General features: G+C 51.6%; 5 non-coding genes across 5 annotated transcripts; all 5 read left to right on the top strand.

The window, feature by feature from the left end:
* The first annotated feature begins 8,748 nt into the window (after positions 1-8,748).
* On the top strand, positions 8,749-8,820 carry trnah-gug (transfer RNA histidin (anticodon GUG)). The gene has a single exon. It is a non-coding gene; the product is annotated as a tRNA-His (tRNA).
* Positions 8,821-9,125: 305 nt separating this feature from the next.
* Positions 9,126-9,214, top strand: trnay-gua (transfer RNA tyrosine (anticodon GUA)). The gene is given in 2 exon segments: positions 9,126-9,162; positions 9,179-9,214. It is a non-coding gene; the product is annotated as a tRNA-Tyr (tRNA).
* A 695-nt stretch (positions 9,215-9,909) lies between these two features.
* trnay-gua (transfer RNA tyrosine (anticodon GUA)) lies at positions 9,910-9,998 on the top strand. The gene is given in 2 exon segments: positions 9,910-9,946; positions 9,963-9,998. It is a non-coding gene; the product is annotated as a tRNA-Tyr (tRNA).
* A 140-nt stretch (positions 9,999-10,138) lies between these two features.
* trnar-acg (transfer RNA arginine (anticodon ACG)) lies at positions 10,139-10,211 on the top strand. Its single transcript has one exon. It is a non-coding gene; the product is annotated as a tRNA-Arg (tRNA).
* A 1,392-nt stretch (positions 10,212-11,603) lies between these two features.
* Positions 11,604-11,676, top strand: trnar-ucg (transfer RNA arginine (anticodon UCG)). Its single transcript has one exon. It is a non-coding gene; the product is annotated as a tRNA-Arg (tRNA).
* Positions 11,677-18,704: the final 7,028 nt, after the last annotated feature.

The raw sequence follows: 18,704 nt of genomic DNA, 5'->3' as shown, positions 1-18,704 counted from the left end.
TTTTTTATTTTTTTCTTGAAAAAAAAAAAAAAGGGGAAAAGAAACAAGAGAGGATTGTTCTCTTCTTTTTTGAGTAAAGACGCCTTTTTTTGCCTTTTCTCATAGCCGTGGTGACGGCAGCGTGGCCCTCCCCTCTCCCGCCGGCATATTGGCGGTGACGGCAGCGTGCTCGCTGTGGTGACGGCAGCGTTTCCGCTCCCCTCTCCCACTGACACACCCGTATTGACGGTAGCGTGGCTGCTCCCCTCTCCCACCTGCATATCGGTGGTGACGGCAGCGTGCTCGCTGTGGTGACGGCAGCGTTTCCGCTCCCCTCTCCCACTGACACATCCGTGCTGACGGTAGCGTGGCCCTCCCCTCTCCCGCCTTCATATTGGTGGTGACGGCAGCGTGCTCGCTGTGGTGACGGCAGCGTTTCCGCTCCCCTCTCCCACCGACACCTACGTGGTGACTGCAGCGCGTCCGCTCCCCTCTCCCACCGGCACATCCGTGGTGACGGCAGCGTGACCGCTCCCACCGACACATTCGTGTGGACGGCAGCATGTCCGCTCCTCTCTCCTGCCAGCACATCCGTGGTGACGGCAGCGTGTCCGCTCCCTCTCCCACCGGTCCCTGTGATGGAGCGTTCATGCCCAGGGTGCATGGCCTCCCTGGATCCTGCGGTTGACCAGGACCTCTGCGTGTCATGCCTGGGCCCTGAGCAGCCGGGGCCGTCGGCCAGCCTCCCCTCATCCCAGCCGGGGTCTTCGCTGAAGCGATCGGCGAAGAGAGTGGTGGGGGCCCCCAAACGACGGCGGATGACGAGCCAGCTCTCCTCGAAGGTAGATCGCTTGGCTGCCGACATGGAGCAGATGAAGGCGCTCCTCCTCAATCTGCAACCTGGTACTGGCCAGGTGGAACCTGCCGTGCCAGAGTTTGCTCTGGGGTCGCCACCGCCGCTGCCAGAGGACGCAATCTCCATTGCAGCCTCGGCGAGCCAGTTCAACGTGTCATCAGGGGACCCGGCCTCACAGCGCTCGGGGTTCTCCTCGCACTCATCTGCCCAGAGCTCTCGGGAGGGGACGGTTTGTTCCTCCGTGCAGAGCATTATCCGCACTGCCCTGGCACACTTGCAGCTGGATGCACCGCGTGCGGAGGTGGCCTCTAGCGCCTTCCACAGGCGCAATCCTTCTCCGGTGGAATTCACCATTCCGCCTTCGTCGGATTTTTTGAGGGAGCTGCACTCATGCTGGAGAGATGTCACAGCCCTCTCCAGGCTAACAGCTGATGACCGTGCTCTGACGGCGATGGAGGACGCTGCAGTGGCTGGTCTCCACCACATGCCCCCCATCGAGCCCTCCATTGCAGCACTGATAGTGGCTCCTGATGAGGCTCTGAAGCCAGATCCCAAGTGCCCCTCTACCCAGTGTAGGGTTACTGACGGGCATATTTGTAGGGCTTATGAAACAGCGGCGCGCATCGGCCGGCTGGGGAACACCCTTTCTCATCTGCTACTGGCCCTCTCCACCTCCCTGCAGGATGCACAGGTGGATGATTCCACACAGGACTTGTGTGATGTGTCCCTACAGGCTTTTGCCTCCCAGACGAGGGAACTGGGGCGGCTGATGTCCACCCTGGTGCACACGCGCCGTCATGTCTGGCTGGCGCAGTCACCCCTGACAGAGACTGCTCGTAGGGTTCTTCGTCAGGCACCGGCAGAACCGGAGACCCCCCCCCACCCAGACAGAGAGGGGCCCCCACCACGGCTATAAAGCCCTGGAGCAGGACCCCCAACTATCCAGACCTGGAGCAGGACCCCCAACTATCCAGACCTGGAGCAGGACCCCCAACTATCCAGACCTGGAGCAGGACCCCCAACTATCCAGACCTGGAGCAGGACCCCCAACTATCCAGACCTGGAGCAGGACCCCCAACTATCCAGACCTGGAGCAGGACCCCCAACTATCCAGACCTGGAGCAGGACCCCCAACTATCCAGGACAGCAGGACCCCCAACTATCCAGACCTGGAGCAGGACCCCCAACTATCCAGACCTGGAGCAGGACCCCCAACTATCCAGACCTGGAGCAGGACCCCCAACTATCCAGACCTGGAGCAGGACCCCCAACTATCCAGACCCTGGAGCATATTGTTATTTTTCCTTGCAGTTATTTTTTATTTTTTTCTTGAAAAAAAAAAAAAAGGGGAAAAGAAACAAGAGAGGATTGTTCTCTTCTTTTTTGAGTAAAGACGCCTTTTTTTGCCTTTTCTCATAGCCGTGGTGACGGCAGCGTGGCCCTCCCCTCTCCCGCCGGCATATTGGCGGTGACGGCAGCGTGCTCGCTGTGGTGACGGCAGCGTTTCCGCTCCCCTCTCCCACTGACACACCCGTATTGACGGTAGCGTGGCTGCTCCCCTCTCCCACCTGCATATCGGTGGTGACGGCAGCGTGCTCGCTGTGGTGACGGCAGCGTTTCCGCTCCCCTCTCCCACTGACACATCCGTGCTGACGGTAGCGTGGCCCTCCCCTCTCCCGCCTTCATATTGGTGGTGACGGCAGCGTGCTCGCTGTGGTGACGGCAGCGTTTCCGCTCCCCTCTCCCACCGACACCTACGTGGTGACTGCAGCGCGTCCGCTCCCCTCTCCCACCGGCACATCCGTGGTGACGGCAGCGTGACCGCTCCCACCGACACATTCGTGTGGACGGCAGCATGTCCGCTCCTCTCTCCTGCCAGCACATCCGTGGTGACGGCAGCGTGTCCGCTCCCTCTCCCACCGGTCCCTGTGATGGAGCGTTCATGCCCAGGGTGCATGGCCTCCCTGGATCCTGCGGTTGACCAGGACCTCTGCGTGTCATGCCTGGGCCCTGAGCAGCCGGGGCCGTCGGCCAGCCTCCCCTCATCCCAGCCGGGGTCTTCGCTGAAGCGATCGGCGAAGAGAGTGGTGGGGGCCCCCAAACGACGGCGGATGACGAGCCAGCTCTCCTCGAAGGTAGATCGCTTGGCTGCCGACATGGAGCAGATGAAGGCGCTCCTCCTCAATCTGCAACCTGGTACTGGCCAGGTGGAACCTGCCGTGCCAGAGTTTGCTCTGGGGTCGCCACCGCCGCTGCCAGAGGACGCAATCTCCATTGCAGCCTCGGCGAGCCAGTTCAACGTGTCATCAGGGGACCCGGCCTCACAGTGCTCGGGGTTCTCCTCGCACTCATCTGCCCAGAGCTCTCGGGAGGGGACGGTTTGTTCCTCCGTGCAGAGCATTATCCGCACTGCCCTGGCACACTTGCAGCTGGATGCACCGCGTGCGGAGGTGGCCTCTAGCGCCTTCCACAGGCGCAATCCTTCTCCGGTGGAATTCACCATTCCGCCTTCGTCGGATTTTTTGAGGGAGCTGCACTCATGCTGGAGAGATGTCACAGCCCTCTCCAGGCTAACAGCTGATGACCGTGCTCTGACGGCGATGGAGGACGCTGCAGTGGCTGGTCTCCACCACATGCCCCCCATCGAGCCCTCCATTGCAGCACTGATAGTGGCTCCTGATGAGGCTCTGAAGCCAGATCCCAAGTGCCCCTCTACCCAGTGTAGGGTTACTGACGGGCATATTTGTAGGGCTTATGAAACAGCGGCGCGCATCGGCCGGCTGGGGAACACCCTTTCTCATCTGCTACTGGCCCTCTCCACCTCCCTGCAGGATGCACAGGTGGATGATTCCACACGGGACTTGTGTGATGTGTCCCTACAGGCTTTTGCCTCCCAGACGAGGGAACTGGGGCGGCTGATGTCCACCCTGGTGCACACGCGCCGTCATGTCTGGCTGGCGCAGTCACCCCTGACAGAGACTGCTCGTAGGGTTCTTCGTCAGGCACCGGCAGAACCGGGGGAGCTGTTTGGGGCAACTGCCCTGGAAGCTCTGAACCGCACCGCCCTGGCCGATGAGACCAGGCAGCGACTGGTGCACCTTCACAGGAGGGCGCCCGCTTCCAGTACACCGAGGGGCCCTTCGTCTGCCCCTGGACGTCGCCCCCAGCCTCCTGCCCGCAGGAGCCAGAGCAGCTCCCAACGGCCCGTTGGACAGCCTGCCGGGGGGTTTCGCCCCCCTGTGCGCGGACCGCCCCAGCAGCGTCGGGGTGTTGGCCTCGACCATCGCCCCCCCGGCACGTCCAGAGGCCGGGGGAGACGGCGCTAGGGCCACGGGGCCGGTCGTCGGCTGCTTTTCCCGGCAGCAGCTCAGTCACTGGGCTGCCTGCTCGTCGGACCCCTGGGTAATTTCCACCTTAACCCACGGGTACGTACTGCAGTTCCGACACCGGCCCCCTACCTCCGGCCGGGTCAAGATGACCGTCATCAGAGACCCGGCGAACATTCTGGCTCTGACTCAGGAGTTGTCCGTCCTGCTGGCCAAGGGCGCCATTGTGCCGGTAGACCCCCTGCTGCAGCCCCAGGGGTTCTACTCAACCTACTTTCTCATCAGCAAGAAAGACGGCGGCCTTCGTCCCATCTTGGACCTGAGAGGCCTCAACGGGTACATGAAGGCCCTGCCCTTCCGGATGCTGACCACAGCAGATGTTCTGCGTGCGGTCGGTCAGGGGGAGTGGTTTACGACGGTAGATCTACAGGACGCTTACTTTCACGTGCCGATTGCGGCACAGCACCAGCGGTTCCTGAGGTTCGCCTATCAGGACCGCCATTACCAGTTCAGGGTGCTCCCGTTCGGGCTCTCCCTGTCCCCAAGAGTTTTCACCAGGTGCGTGGCGGCAGCCCTCGCTCCCCTGCAGGCACAGGGTATGAAGGTTCTGCCGTACCTGGACGACTGGCTGATATGCGCGCCGTCCCGAGAACAAGTGGTGGCAGACACGGCCCTCCTTTTGTCGCATGTGGCCAAACTAGGGCTCACAGTGAACAGAGGGAAGAGCTGTCTGGCTCCCTCCCAGCGAGTCGCCTACTTAGGATTGGTACTCGACTCGGTGACCATGAGGGCCTGTCTCTCACCGCGGCGTGTGAGCGACATCCTGCGGCTCCTCCCCCGATTCAGGAGGGGCAGACGGCTGCCTTACCTCCAGTTCCTGCAGCTTTTGGGCAGATTAACAGCCGCCTCGGCTGTTGTGCCTTTGGGCCTGCTGAGGCTACGCCCCCTGCAGATGTGGCTGAACAGCCTTCGCCTGGATGCCGAAAGGCACAGGCACAGGCTAGTCAGGGTGTCGCGGGTGTGTGTCCATGCCCTGACACCCTGGAAAGACGGGGCATTCCTGCTGGGGGGTGTGCCCTTGGGCACTATCACCTCCTTCCGGGAGACTGTCACCGCAGATGCCTCCCTCTCGGGGTGGGGTGCTGTTTGGCGCGGCAGGCCTGCCCAAGGGCAGTGGTCTGCGCGGGACCGCACACGCCACATCAATGTGCTGGAGCTCCGTGCTGTACACCGAGCACTCGAGCACTTTTTACCTCACCTATGGGGGAGGCACGTACTGGTTCGGTCGGACAATGTGTCCACTGTCTCCCAGATCAACCACCAGGGGGGCACCGGGTCTGCACAGCTGCTGCAGGTGTCCCGGGGCCTTCTGACGTGGGCCGCTCCTCGCCTCCTCAGCCTGCGGGCGATATACCTGCCAGGGGTCAGGAATCAGGTGGCAGACTTCCTGTCCCGACACAAGCCTCCCCCAGGAGAGTGGCGGCTTCATCCGGAGGTAGTGGGGATGATTTGGGTCCTCTTCGGCAGAGCGGTGGTGGACCTCTTCGCCTCGGGCGTCTCGGCTCACTGCCCCCTCTGGTTCTCCTGGACAGAGGAGACCAGTCCTCTGGGTCAGGATGCCCTAGGGCACGAGTGGCCCGACGGGCTCCTGTACGCGTTCCCCCCACTACCTTTAATCCTTCCGACGTTGCAGAGGGTCCTCCAGAGAGGTCACAGGCTCCTCTTGGTGGCCCCCTTCTGGCCGGGGAGACCGTGGTTCCCACTACTCCGGAGGCTCTGCTGCGGCACGCCATGGCGCCTACCCGACCGGAGGGACCTTCTGTCCCAGCTGGGGGGTCGGATTTGGCATCCCGACCCCCGTCGCCTTCAACTCTGGGTCTGGCCACTGCAGGGCCCGACCCGTTAGTGTCAAGCTGTACTGAGCCCGTCAGGGCTACCATCTTGAACGCTCGTGCGCCCTCCACCCGCCTCCAGTATGAGTGCAAGTGGAGGAGATTCTCTGCCTGGTGTGCGGACAGGGCAGAGGACCCTATGCTTTGCCCTGTGGCCACGATCCTGGAGTTCCTTCAGTCCCTCCTGGATGATGGCCGTGCTCAGTCCACCTTACGGGTGTACGTGGCGGCCATTTCATCACAACATGCCCTGGTCGAGAATGCCACCGTGGGGTGCCACCGGCTGGTTTCTCTCTTTCTTAGGGGGGCTCTGAGGCTGCGCCCCCCGAGGACCCCAAGGGCCCCGGTGTGGGACCTGTCTATGGTACTAGGTGCCCTCTCTTCTCCACCTTTTGAGCCCTTGGCCCAGGTGGACCTGAAGTGTCTTTCTATGAAGACGGCTTTTCTCCTCGCTATGACGTCAGCAAAGCGAGTCAGTGAGTTACATGCCCTGTCAGTCAGCGGGTACTGCCTGAGGTGGAACCCGGATGGCTCAGGGGTTACGTTGTGGCCGAACGTGGCGTTCCTGCCCAAGGTCCTGCCACGCGATCATGCTAATCGGCCTATCCAGCTTGCCCGGTTCGACCCCGAGCCTGCGGAGGGTGGGCCAAGCCCTTTGTGCCCCGTACGGGCCCTTACTGCTTATGTTGCTGCCACCGCGCCTGTGCGACGGTCGGAGCAGCTTTTTATCTGTCATGGTGGCCCTAACAGGGGGCGCGCTATTTCTAGACAGCGCCTGTCCCACTGGGTGGTGGACACCATCGAGCACGCCTACAGGGCCAGTGGCCGCCCCTTACCAGTGGGGGTGAGGTGCCACTCGACCAGAAGCGTCGCAGCTTCTTGGGCTGCCCTGAAGGGGGTGCCTCTGGAGGACATCTGCGCAGCAGCTTCGTGGACGTCGCCGGACACGTTCTCCAGGTTTTACCGGATCAATGTCGCCACTCCCCAACCATTGGGCGTGGTTCTACTCCCGGGTCCTTCTGCCCCTGATCAGTGAGGTATGTGACCGGGATTCTATGTGACATTGTTGGTATTCGTCATCCAGTGCTTACAGCACCGCCTGGCGGTCAGTAGGGACGAAATAGAACGAAAGTTACGCCTGTAACTACGGTTCTATGAGTCCCGGATGACCGCCAGGCCTGCCGGTCACTCCGAATCCTCGTGCTCTCGCGAGAAGATTCTAGGAGCCGATCCCATGCTTGACCCCGGAAGATATACCCCTTCCGGGGGTCATGCAGGGGTCACGGGTGACGTGACATTGTTGGTATTGTACTCGACATGCGCATGCGCGAGGGGAGATATCCAGTGCTTACAGCACCGCCTGGCGGTCATCCGGGACTCATAGAACCGTAGTTACAGGCGTAACTTTCGTTTTATAAACTCTCCCCCACTCCGGTTGTGTTTCCTGTATCTGTGTCATGTGACTGCCCCGCCCCTTTAGGAGACTTCCATTCCATTCCATTCCGTTCCATTTGTCCTCGGAAGTGGGGATTTCCCAGTTCCCAGTCGGAATTTTCAACTGGAACGCCCCTCGAAGTGGGATTTCCCACTGGGAAAGTGGGAGAGTCTTCACCACCCCCGAGTTCACATTCCAAGATGGCTGCCCCAGTTGTAAACAGTAGAAGAGAGCTCTGTAAAAATTCGTAGCACTTCATTCTAGTTTTGGTCACACTAAATCAGTCGTATACAAGTATTGTTTGGCATATATATGTTGCAATAGTGTAATTTACATTTTTCATGTGGTATGCGAACTACAAACTTGTTTACCTACTTTGTAACTGGAACGCTGATAACCTGGCTGTGACGTCATTCTCAGTTCCGAGTTCCGACTTCCGAGGTAAATGGAACGCAGCATTACAGCAGCTCCTGAGTCTATTGAGTCCTATGGGAAAAGTGAACGTGAGCACAGATTATTACCAATTCCTTCGCCCCATAGTAACCTAAGTAAATATGGGACCCATTATTCAAAAGCCACAAACCTTCTGAACATTCTGACACCAAAATGGACATTTTCAGACCGACAAATTAGGAGAAAATGAACTTTGTTTGAGACCTGTCTCTGTCTGAGTAACACACTCTCGCGAGATTTGGCTCTCATAGCTAATAATATAATATAATATAATAATAATACATAGCTCTGCTCAGAGTCGTCGGTCACTGCAGAACTGCCAAAATCGTTTTCCCATCGGATAAAATGAAGTTTAAAACTAAAATAAAACTTGCTTCTTTGCTTAATAATACTGTTACTTTTATTATTGAAGTCTTTTTGGAAGGGAAAAAAAAATATTAGACTGATCCGATGATCTTGTACTGGGTTGATGTACACGTTTCTTCTTCTGTGTCATTTATTTATTTACTTGCTTTTTTCATTTGTCTCTGTGTATGCCCGGAAATGTACACTTCAAAGGTGCCGCAGGATAGGCCGTCTTCCATAATGTTTCCAAAGCTGCCCCGGCTCATGCATTATGTTTGTCTTTCATGGGAGCTCTTTTATTCATTCTCTTCCTTCCTCATATCTCATTCGAAGCACATGCCCTTACCTGACGACAGGGGCGGCACACCTCCGTAAACTCTTCTTCCAACCTCACACTGTGTTCACTGACATAACTGCAGAAACCGAGCACATATCTAAAGCTGGGTACACGTACCCTTTCAAGCTGTGATCGTATAGTGGTGAGTACTCTGCGTTGTGGCCGCAGCAACCCCGGTTCGAATCCGGGTCACAGCACCCCTGTGGCAGCAAGAGTGCTTCTCAAATTTTTGGAAAAAGAAAGAAAAGGTGCCACGGACACAACAAAATCCACTAGGGTGTTTGGATCAGATTTTCAGACCATTCACACTTCAATTGATTGCGGTGGAGAGGGGGGGTGCTACGGGCCGGACACTTAGCCAAGGACAATGGACTCTGCCAGTGGTAAGGACCCGGCAAGCGGCGCATAAGGGAGACAATAATTCATTTAAAATGTTTCCTTTTCCCAGTTTCAGGCCTTGGTAGAAGAATACACAAGTCGTGGAGCTGGCACCATAGATCCTCCTTCGATAGCTCAGTTGGTAGAGCGGAGGACTGTAGAACCAGTAAAACAGGTATCCTTAGGTCGCTGGTTCAACTCGGGCTCGAAGGACTGCCATTATTTTTCATCTTCCCAGAGCGGGACTCTATTTCATCACTGTACTCGCTATGGCTTTGGCCACTGCCATCTACTTTGGTTGGGACATCTGAGTTGTTACACCACGTGTGTTTCCACATGTTACAATCAGAAAGGGCTAGTGGTGCAATGGATAAAGCGTCTGAGTACGGATCAGAAGATTCTAGGTTCAACTCCTGGCTAGCTCAAAAAAGCCTAATCTTTAATACTCTCCCAGTCACAACCTTGGTAGTGTACACGTTTCTTCTTCTGTGTCATTTATTTACTTGCTTTTTTCATTTGTCTCTGTGTATGCCCGGAAATGTACACTTCAAAGGTGCCGCAGGATAGGCCGTCTTCCATAATGTTTCCAAAGCTGCCCCGGCTCATGCATTATGTTTGTCTTTCATGGGAGCTCTTTTATTCATTCTCTTCCTTCCTCATATCTCATTCGAAGCACATGCCCTTACCTGACGACAGGGGTGGGACACCTCCGTAAACTCTTCTCCCACACCATTCACACTTCAATTGATTGCCCGGACACTTAGCCAAGGACAATGGACTCTGCCAGTGGTAAGGACCCGGCAAGCGGCGCATAAGGGAGACAATAATTCATTTAAAATGTTTCCTTTTCCCAGTTTCAGGCCTTGGTAGAAGAATACACAAGTCATGGAGCTGGCACCATAGATCCTCCTTCGATAGCTCAGTTGGTAGAGCGGAGGACTGTAGAACCAGTAAAACAGGTATCCTTAGGTCGCTGGTTCAACTCCGGCTCGAAGGACTGCCATTATTTTTCATCTTCCCAGAGGGGGACTCTATTTCATCACTGTACTCGGCTATGGCTTTGGCCACTGCCATCTACTTTGGTTGGGACATCTGAGTTGTTACACCACGTGTGTTTCCACATGTTACAATCAAAAAGGGCTAGTGGCGCAATGGATAACGCGTCTGAGTACGGATCAGAAGATTCTAGGTTCAACTCCTGGCTAGCTCAAAAAAGCCTAATCTTTAGTACTCTCCCGGTCACAACCTTGGTAGTGTACACGTTTCTTCTTCTTTGTCATTTATTTACTTGCTTTTTTCATTTGTCTCCGTGTATGCCCGGAAATGTACACTTCAAAGGTGCCGCAGGATAGGCCGTCTTCCATAATGTTTCCAAAGCTGCCCCGGCTCATGCATTATGTTTGTCTTTCATGGGAGCTCTTTTATTCATTCTCTTCCTTCCTCATATCTCATTCGAAGCAAATGCCCTTACCTGACGACAGGGGTGGGACACCTCCGTAAACTCTTCTCCCACACCATTCACACTTCAATTGATTGCCCGGACACTTAGCCAAGGACAATGGACTCTGCCAGTGGTAAGGACCCGGCAAGTGGCGCATAAGGGAGACAATAACTCATTTAAAATGTTTCCTCAGCCCCACAAAGCCCCACAATACGGTTTGACGTACATGCACGGTGCATCGGTACACACCTGTATCATGTCGAAATTTAAGGAAAAGTCTCTTGGCGCCATGGCCCAAACCAAACAGGAAGTCGGCCATTTTGAATTAATCGTGTAATTTTGGCGCAAAAAGTTATCAAAAAAGTTTTCGTGAAGTGGCTGTGGCGCCGCGTCAAACTTCAACATTAAACAGGAAGTGATACTAGTACCTGATTGGTCCATATTTGAGAGTTCCTATTTTCTGCCATAACTTTTGAATGGTTTGACATAAAGACTATTGGGTGGTGTCATCGGACTGTTTTTTAGTCCTTGACCATAATTGGTGCAAATTAGCCCCGCCCCTTCTTCTGATTGGTCGATATTTGATAGTCCCTATTCTCTGCCACAAGTTTTGAACGGGTTGTGATAAAGACATGTGTGTGGTGTCATCTGACTCGGTATTGAGTACTTGACCTTCAAAATTGCACTCGCGAGGGCCTGTTTATCGCTGCTTGCAGCTTTAATTATTATTATTATTATTATATAGTAATATATAAATGTATATTATGGATTTTTTAAGTATTTTTTTATACATTTAGCTCATGGAGGATGACCCTGAGACCACGGCGGACCTGATCCCCCTCACGTCCCTGGGGGCCCGGACGCGGCTGGACGAGTCGGTCTGGTCCGTGGAGTCCCTGGTCCCCTTCATCCCCTCCCGGGACTGGCTGCTGCAGAACGGCGTGTTCGGGCCGGAGGAGGTGGAGAACCTGCGGCTGCTGGCCGAGCGGGCCAACCGCATCATCCGCCTTGGCCAGGAAAAGCTGGTGTCGGGGGGCCGGTCCGGGGCCCAGGGCCAGGAGAAGCTGGTGTCGGGGGACCGGTCCGGGGCCCAGGACCAGGTGAATGAATGAATGAAACAAATGTATTGGTCACCACCAAGCCTCAGAGGAGCAACTCGTGGACCACATGGCCTAATGGACAAGGCGTCTGACTTCGGATCAGAAGATTGAGGGTTCAAGTCCCTCTGTGGTTATAGAGCCTTCAGATAGTTAGATCTGGTCTCCTAACTCACATTCATTCTTTACAGGTCACTTTGGTTTAGCTACCCTCACGGAGGGTATGGAGTTCAATAATACACACAATATTTGATCATTTAAAAAAGGGTGGCATCTAAAACATTCAGGATGAAAGGAAAAATTGGGAACGCTCCATGATTGTGCGTGTCATCCATGGATGTATTATATAACTGGATACAGCATCAAAAATGGCCGCCCATTCATTTCAATGGAGTTTGCTCACCCAGCGCATCCGCCGAAAAAATCTCGGACTTCCTGGTTTACTTCCTGGTACACGGGCCCATAGAGCATGCGCAGTTGAGTCACCTCCCATGATGCTCTGGGGCCTCCCATCATGCCCCGGGGCAATGTGAACGAGCGCTGCGCGCTCTGGACAAGCGCTGCGCGCTCATGAGTCCTTTAGACCGGTAATGATAGATGTACACAATGAAATTAGGTATTTATAGGGCAAATCAACCGATGCTGTTCTCAAAGTCATGGTTATAGACTATACATGGTTAATTTGTGTGTTTTTTTTAATTAAAGATAAAACGAGTCATTTTTATTTAAGATGAGACACCCCAGGTTAATAGGCTAAAATAGGGTAAAAATGTAAATAGCAGGTATCACCATGAAACTTCCCAAGTTTATTACTTACATTAAGACAAATATTTTTTGTATTACAAGTTTTGTCAAGTATTATGTTTAAATATGTCAAATATTATGTTTAAATGTGGTTAATTTGTGGAGTTTTATTTTTTGGAGTAAGGATAAAACGAGTCATCTTTATAAAAACAAACAAACAAAAAAACACATGGGATTCCCCACAATAACACAAGCTGTCATATGCTATTTATCTATATACCTTTGGGTAAATCTTTTTGTCTATTAATGATCGTGCAGTCCGAATGTTAGGCGTAATTAACTTTGCATTTTCTCAGATTCTTTTACAGCTTCTGGGCTCACATTAAGTGTTATTCCTGCCTGATATCTTATTTTCACAAACCATACACCGTTGGCTACAACGGAAATGTTTAAGTACAAGAATGACAAACCATTATTATTCTTGCTATTAAACATTTCTGTTTGGTGCAAATTGGCAATGCAATGTGTTGACAGTGTGGTGTGTGTGCTGCAGCTACAGCCAGAGACAAGACCAAACTGCAGCATGCTTTCACTCTGCTGAGCGGGTGATCGGCTGTAGCCTCCCATTTACAGACGAGCGCCTAGCCGCATTGGAGACTACCTGTGCGGAGCTAGAGGCTAGCAATGCTAAGCTAAAGGCCAAAGCCTCGGACCTCGAGGCGAGGAGCCGCCGGGCAAACCTCTGGCTTATTGGGCTGCCGGAGTCGACTGAGGGGCCTCGCCCGACCGCCTTTCTTTCTACCCTGCTGCGAAAAGTGATGGGCGAGGAGGTTCTTCCCAAACCACCAAAGCTGGAACGTGCACACAGGATACCATTTGCCAGGCCTAAGTCGAGAAGCCGCGGACTGTTATTATGTGCTTCCACAGTTTCCAGACCAAGGAGAGGGTGCTGCGCGAGGCCAGGCGGAGGAGAGGGGAGCTACACTACGAGGGCAAGCCCATAGCTTTTTATGAGGACTATCCTGCTGATGTGCTTGAGCTCCGTACTGAGTATCGTGGAGTCATGTCACAGCTGTACGACCTGGGGCTCAAGCCGTCTTTACAGTATCCGGCCAGGCTGAGAATCACCACGGAGGACGGGAGCACGGTTCGGCTCTCGTCGGTTCAGGAAGCCAAGAAATACATCGCTGACAGGCGCAACACCACCTGAGACACGGTAATTAAACTTGAGCAGTATTTTTAGCGTGCTCGTCGGCCTGGCCCGGAGCTAATGGCTTGTTTTTAGCGCAGCCCCCACCACTTTTCACTTGGAGCTGCAGCCCGGGCTGGCCACCTGCTGCGGTGCTTGAACTGAACGTTCTTCGGTTGTTGCGACCTGATTTGTTTTTTGCTTCTTTTTTGCTACACAGGGCATTATTTTGTAGCACGGTCCGGGGCCTCCGTGCGTGGGGTGCCCTCTGGGTGCCTTGAACAATTTTTCAATTTAATTTTCTTTCTTAACTTGACATGCTGTGTCATGAAGAACCTGTGATGGGTAGCACACCTTTTTTTTTTGTTGTTTTGTTGGTATGGACACTTTATGGACACGATCCCTCCCTGGGTGCCTTGAACAAGTTTTAATTTTTTCAACTTTTTTTTTTTTTTGTTAACTTTAATTTTGTTTGATTTAACTTTATTTATTTATTTATTTATTTATTTTTTCTTTTTATTTATTTATTTATTTATTTATTTATTTATTTATTTATTTTTTTTGACAACTGCCACTACTCATTGGATGGGGCCACCATGAAGGGATCAAACTGTGCAGCATATTCTCTGTGCACTGTGGGCGCCGCTTCCGCTCCCGGAGGTGCCTAATCTGTAAGTGGAGCAACGTGGTCCGACACCTACCCGTGGGCTTTTGCTTTCTTTCTGGACAATTAACGATAATTTTATTTTAATTTATTACCGCATTCTTGCCCGTTAATATGCCTTGCTTCACATATTAGGTGGTGTTGCGAGTTTGTTCACATGTCTTTGTTTACTTTGACTGTTTTTATTTTACATTTCCTCCATACTGCTCTGATTGGCATTATTAGGAAATGTGGACTTATTACCATCAGCACCACATAAATGAGTGTGCTCGTTATAGTTCATGCCTCCACGAGCCACGTTGTTACATTCTTGGGGGGTTTTGTACGGATTTATTTTACACTGAGGGAAGAGAGGTTTTGTAGGGGAAGTTTATAACTGACTAAGTCAGGTAGTTCTGTATCTTAGGAGATACAAGTGTTTAGCGTTTCCTTAGGGACTAGGTTTGTTTATGTCTGTCTTCGTCCTGAATGAATGTGTGTGTGAGTGGCTACAACCACCCACCCCCGCCCCACCCCACCCCTTCCTTTTCTGCTCAGGTATCTTTACATCGGCAGTTCCAAGTCACAAATGACTGGTAGGAACATCCGGTTCGTCTCCTGGAACACCAAAGGAGTGAATGAGGTCTCTAAAGCCAATAAGGTGATATCCCACTTAGTACATCTTAGGGGCGATGTATGCTTCCTTCAAGAAACGCATCTTCGCACCTCTGAAGTGTCCCGTCTTAAGAAGCCATAGATGGGACACCTGTTCCACTCGAGGTACTCTGAGAGGGCCAGGGGGGCGGCTATCATTATACATAGAAACGTTTCTTTTGAGCTTGAATCATCTGTACTTGACCCTAACGGCCGATATGTCATCGTTTCAGGCAAATTGCAAAATACTCCCGTGGTTCTGGCTTCGCTATATGCACCAACGTGGGATGATGACAAATTTATATCCAGATTCTTTTCCACCATACCCAATTTGGATGATCACCAGATTATAATCGGTGGTGATTTTAACCTGGTTCAAGATATAGACCTTGACAGATCATCAAGGAAACAAACTTCTTTATCCAAATCTGCCAAAGCTTTAAAATTTCACGCCAGTCAGCTCGGCTTGGAGGACCCCTGGAGGGCCAGATTTCCATCCAGCAAAGCTTTCTCTTTCTTTTCACATGTTCACCACTCATACTCCCGGATCGACTTTTTTTTACTGGATAGTAAATTGTTACATAACGTTGTCACCAGTGAATATCATAGCATAGTTATTTCAGATCACGCGCCAACCACTGTTGATATTAAGTTTTCTGGTTGCAAAGCTCCCTCAAAACACTGGAAATTTAGCTCGCATTTGCTTTCAGAAGCAGGATTCAAATCCTTCCTCACTTCGCAGATTAAATTCTTCTTTGAGACCAATGATACGCCGGGCATCGGATCTGACACGCTCTGGGAGACTTTCAAGGCTTATATTCGGGGGCAGGCTATCTCTTTCGTTTCCCATCTTAAAAAATCTGAACAGACTAAGATGGCAGACATTTCAACTGAGATCCGAAACTTGGACACTCAATACGCAGAAAACCCTTCAGCGGCTCTGTATAAGAAACGGCTTCTGCTGCAATCGCAATATGACGTGTTAGCCTCCAGTAAAGTTGAAAAACAGCTACTACATACCAGACAACGTTTTTTCGAACAGGGAGATAAAGCAGGTAAACTGCTTGCATACCAGGCTCGTTCGGCTAGCGCGTCTAGACTGATCCCCAATATAAAATCATCCACGGGTGATATCAAAACAGACCCCACCGAGATCTGTAATGTTTTCTCCGACTTCTATTCTTCACTCTACTCCTCTGAGTCCTCTTCACAGGACTGGGACAGCCGTAACCCCTTGGATGACCTTACATTTCCTCAAATCAACCTGGAAGGCGCTGACGATTTAGGTGCACCATTGACCGCAGCAGAGGTAACAACTGCCATTAAATCTTTGCAAACTGGGAAATCTCCCGGCCCTGACGGGTACACTACGAAGTTTTACAAAGCTTTTGCAGACTTACTCACTCCGATCCTGGTCAGAATGTTTAATGACGCTTTCCAGAAAGGCCAACTTCCACCCACCCTGACAGAAGCCTCAATTTCTCTCTTATTAAAGAAAGACAAAGATCCGTTGCTGTGTGGCAGTTACAGACCCATATCCTTACTGAATGTGGATTTTAAAATAATGGCTAAGGTCCTTGCCACCCGCATCCAGAGAGTATTGCCTGCTCTTATTCATCCAGACCAATCTGGTTTTATCCCTGGTAGACACTCTTTCTTTAACACCAGACGGTTATTCGACGTTATTTACACCCCCACCGCGGACTCTCCCGAAATCGTTCTTTCTTTAGATGCCGAAAAGGCATTCGACCGGGTGGAGTGGAGGTACATGTTCTATGCTCTCAACAGGTTTGGTTTCAGCGCTAATTTTATTTCCTGGATTCAGTTACTCTACACATCCCCGGTTGCTTCAGTCAATATCAATGGAATCCGCTCCAACTCGTTTCCGCTCTCGCGAGGTAATAGACAGGGCTGTCCTTTATCCCCTTCTCTGTTTGTGCTCGCCGTGGAGCCGTTGGCTATCTGGCTCCATAATGAGGGTCGTTTTGACGGTATCATGCGCCAAGGGTTAACTCACAAGTTGTCGTTGTACGTGGACGACCTCCTGCTATATATCTCGGACCCCCCGAACTCCCTTCCTGTAATTTTGAACATATTAGAGGTATTTAAGAAAATCTCCGTTTATAAACTCAATCTTGATAAAAGTGAATATTTTCCAGTTAACGATCTGGCTAATGCTCTTCCTCAAAATATTTTTCCCTTTAGGAAAGCCTCGGAAGGGTTTAAATATTTGGGTATCTTTGTGAGTAAATCCTTTACAGAACTAGCTGCCAAGAACTTTGATCCCTCAGTTGAGCGCTGCAAAGAAGACTTAGCCAGGTGGTCCTCCCTGCCTTTCTCTTTAATGGGACGTGCTAACCTGATCAAGATGATTACTCTACCGCGATTTTTATATCTCTTTCAGCAAATTCCGATTTTCTTACGCAACTCATTTTTTCTCTCTCTTGATAAAATAATTAATTCATTTCTATGGTGTGATAAAAAGGCTCGTATTAGGAAGGAGATTCTCCAACTCCCCAAGGCAGAGGGTGGCCTGGCGCTGCCAAGCTTCCGTCATTATTACTGGGCGTGTAATATTAATAAACTCCTCTTTTGGAACTCCAAAATTAGACAAGCTGGCTTACCCCAATGGGCTCAAATGGAGATATCCTCATCCAGGCACTCACTGTGGTCAGTGGTCTGTGCACAATTACCTCTGCCGCTCAAGGTCTCCATTAACCCGATTGTGACTAACACCTTAAAAATCTGGAGCCAATTCAGAAAGCACTTTGGTTTACATGTACCATCAGGTCTGGCTCCTATTTACCGCAATCATTGTTTTGTCCCTTCTTACTCAGATCCAACATTTCGGGATTGGCATGAGAAATTGGCATGATCTGGCTGCTAAATTCACTCTCCCAAACTCCCATCGGTTTCGTTATTTTCAGGTTAGACATTTTGTTCAGAAACAATACCCGCAATTCCCTAGTCAGCCCCCAAACTCTAGTTTAGACCCGTTTCTATCTCTGAAGACAGACTCTAAGAGGTTGATTTCTATCATTTATAGAAACATTTTTGCGGTTAATCCAACCAGACTGGACTCACTTCGAACTGTGTGGAGTCAGGACTTTGGGACTGATATCACTGATGATCAGTGGGATCATATGTTAGATCTGGTACACGCATCTTCTATATGTGCAAGACACTGTCTACTTCAATGCAAAATCCTACACAGGAGCCACTACACCAATGCAAGATTAGCAAAGATTTACCCAGATAGGGCTGACTCATGTAACAGATGTAAATTATCACCGGCAGATTACATGCATATGTTTTGGTCATGTCCGAAATTGTCTTTATTTTGGTTGGGGTTGTTTGATACGCTGGGGAGGGTTTTGGGTAGCACAATTGACCCCGACCCCCTCACTGCCCTCTTTGGAGTACCACAACACACTGGGATGCCTAACACTGCGAAACGAGTTATAGCCTTCACAACTTTACTCGCTAGAAGGCTCATCCTCCTCAAATGGACACATACGCTCCGCCCACACACAATAGAGGGATACATGCAATCCTATACTGCATTAAGCTGGAGAAGATTAGGTTCTCCCGTCGGGGTTCCTTGGAAGCCTTTAACAAAACTTGGCAACCTTTTGTTGACCACATTCACTCACTCAGCATTGATGAAGAACCTGAGGACTGATTAGAAACGCTGTGAGCAGAATAACCCCCCCCATGTCATTCATTCATTCATTATCTTACCCGCTTTATCCCTTGCGGGGTCACGGGGGTCTGCTGGAGCCTATCCCAGCTTATTTTAGGTGAGAGGCAGGTCTCATGTCTTATTTTGTTACGCTTTGTCTTGTATTCCGTCCTTCCCTGTTTGTATGTCTATTTGTTTTTGCTTGTCTTGTATTTAAAAAAAAAAAAACGCAGACCACTGTAAATACCACCTG

This window comes from Cololabis saira, chromosome 10 (assembly GCF_033807715.1).
Source record: "Cololabis saira isolate AMF1-May2022 chromosome 10, fColSai1.1, whole genome shotgun sequence".
NCBI lineage: Eukaryota > Metazoa > Chordata > Actinopteri > Beloniformes > Belonidae > Cololabis > Cololabis saira.
This window is presented reverse-complemented; position numbering and strand designations above follow the sequence as displayed.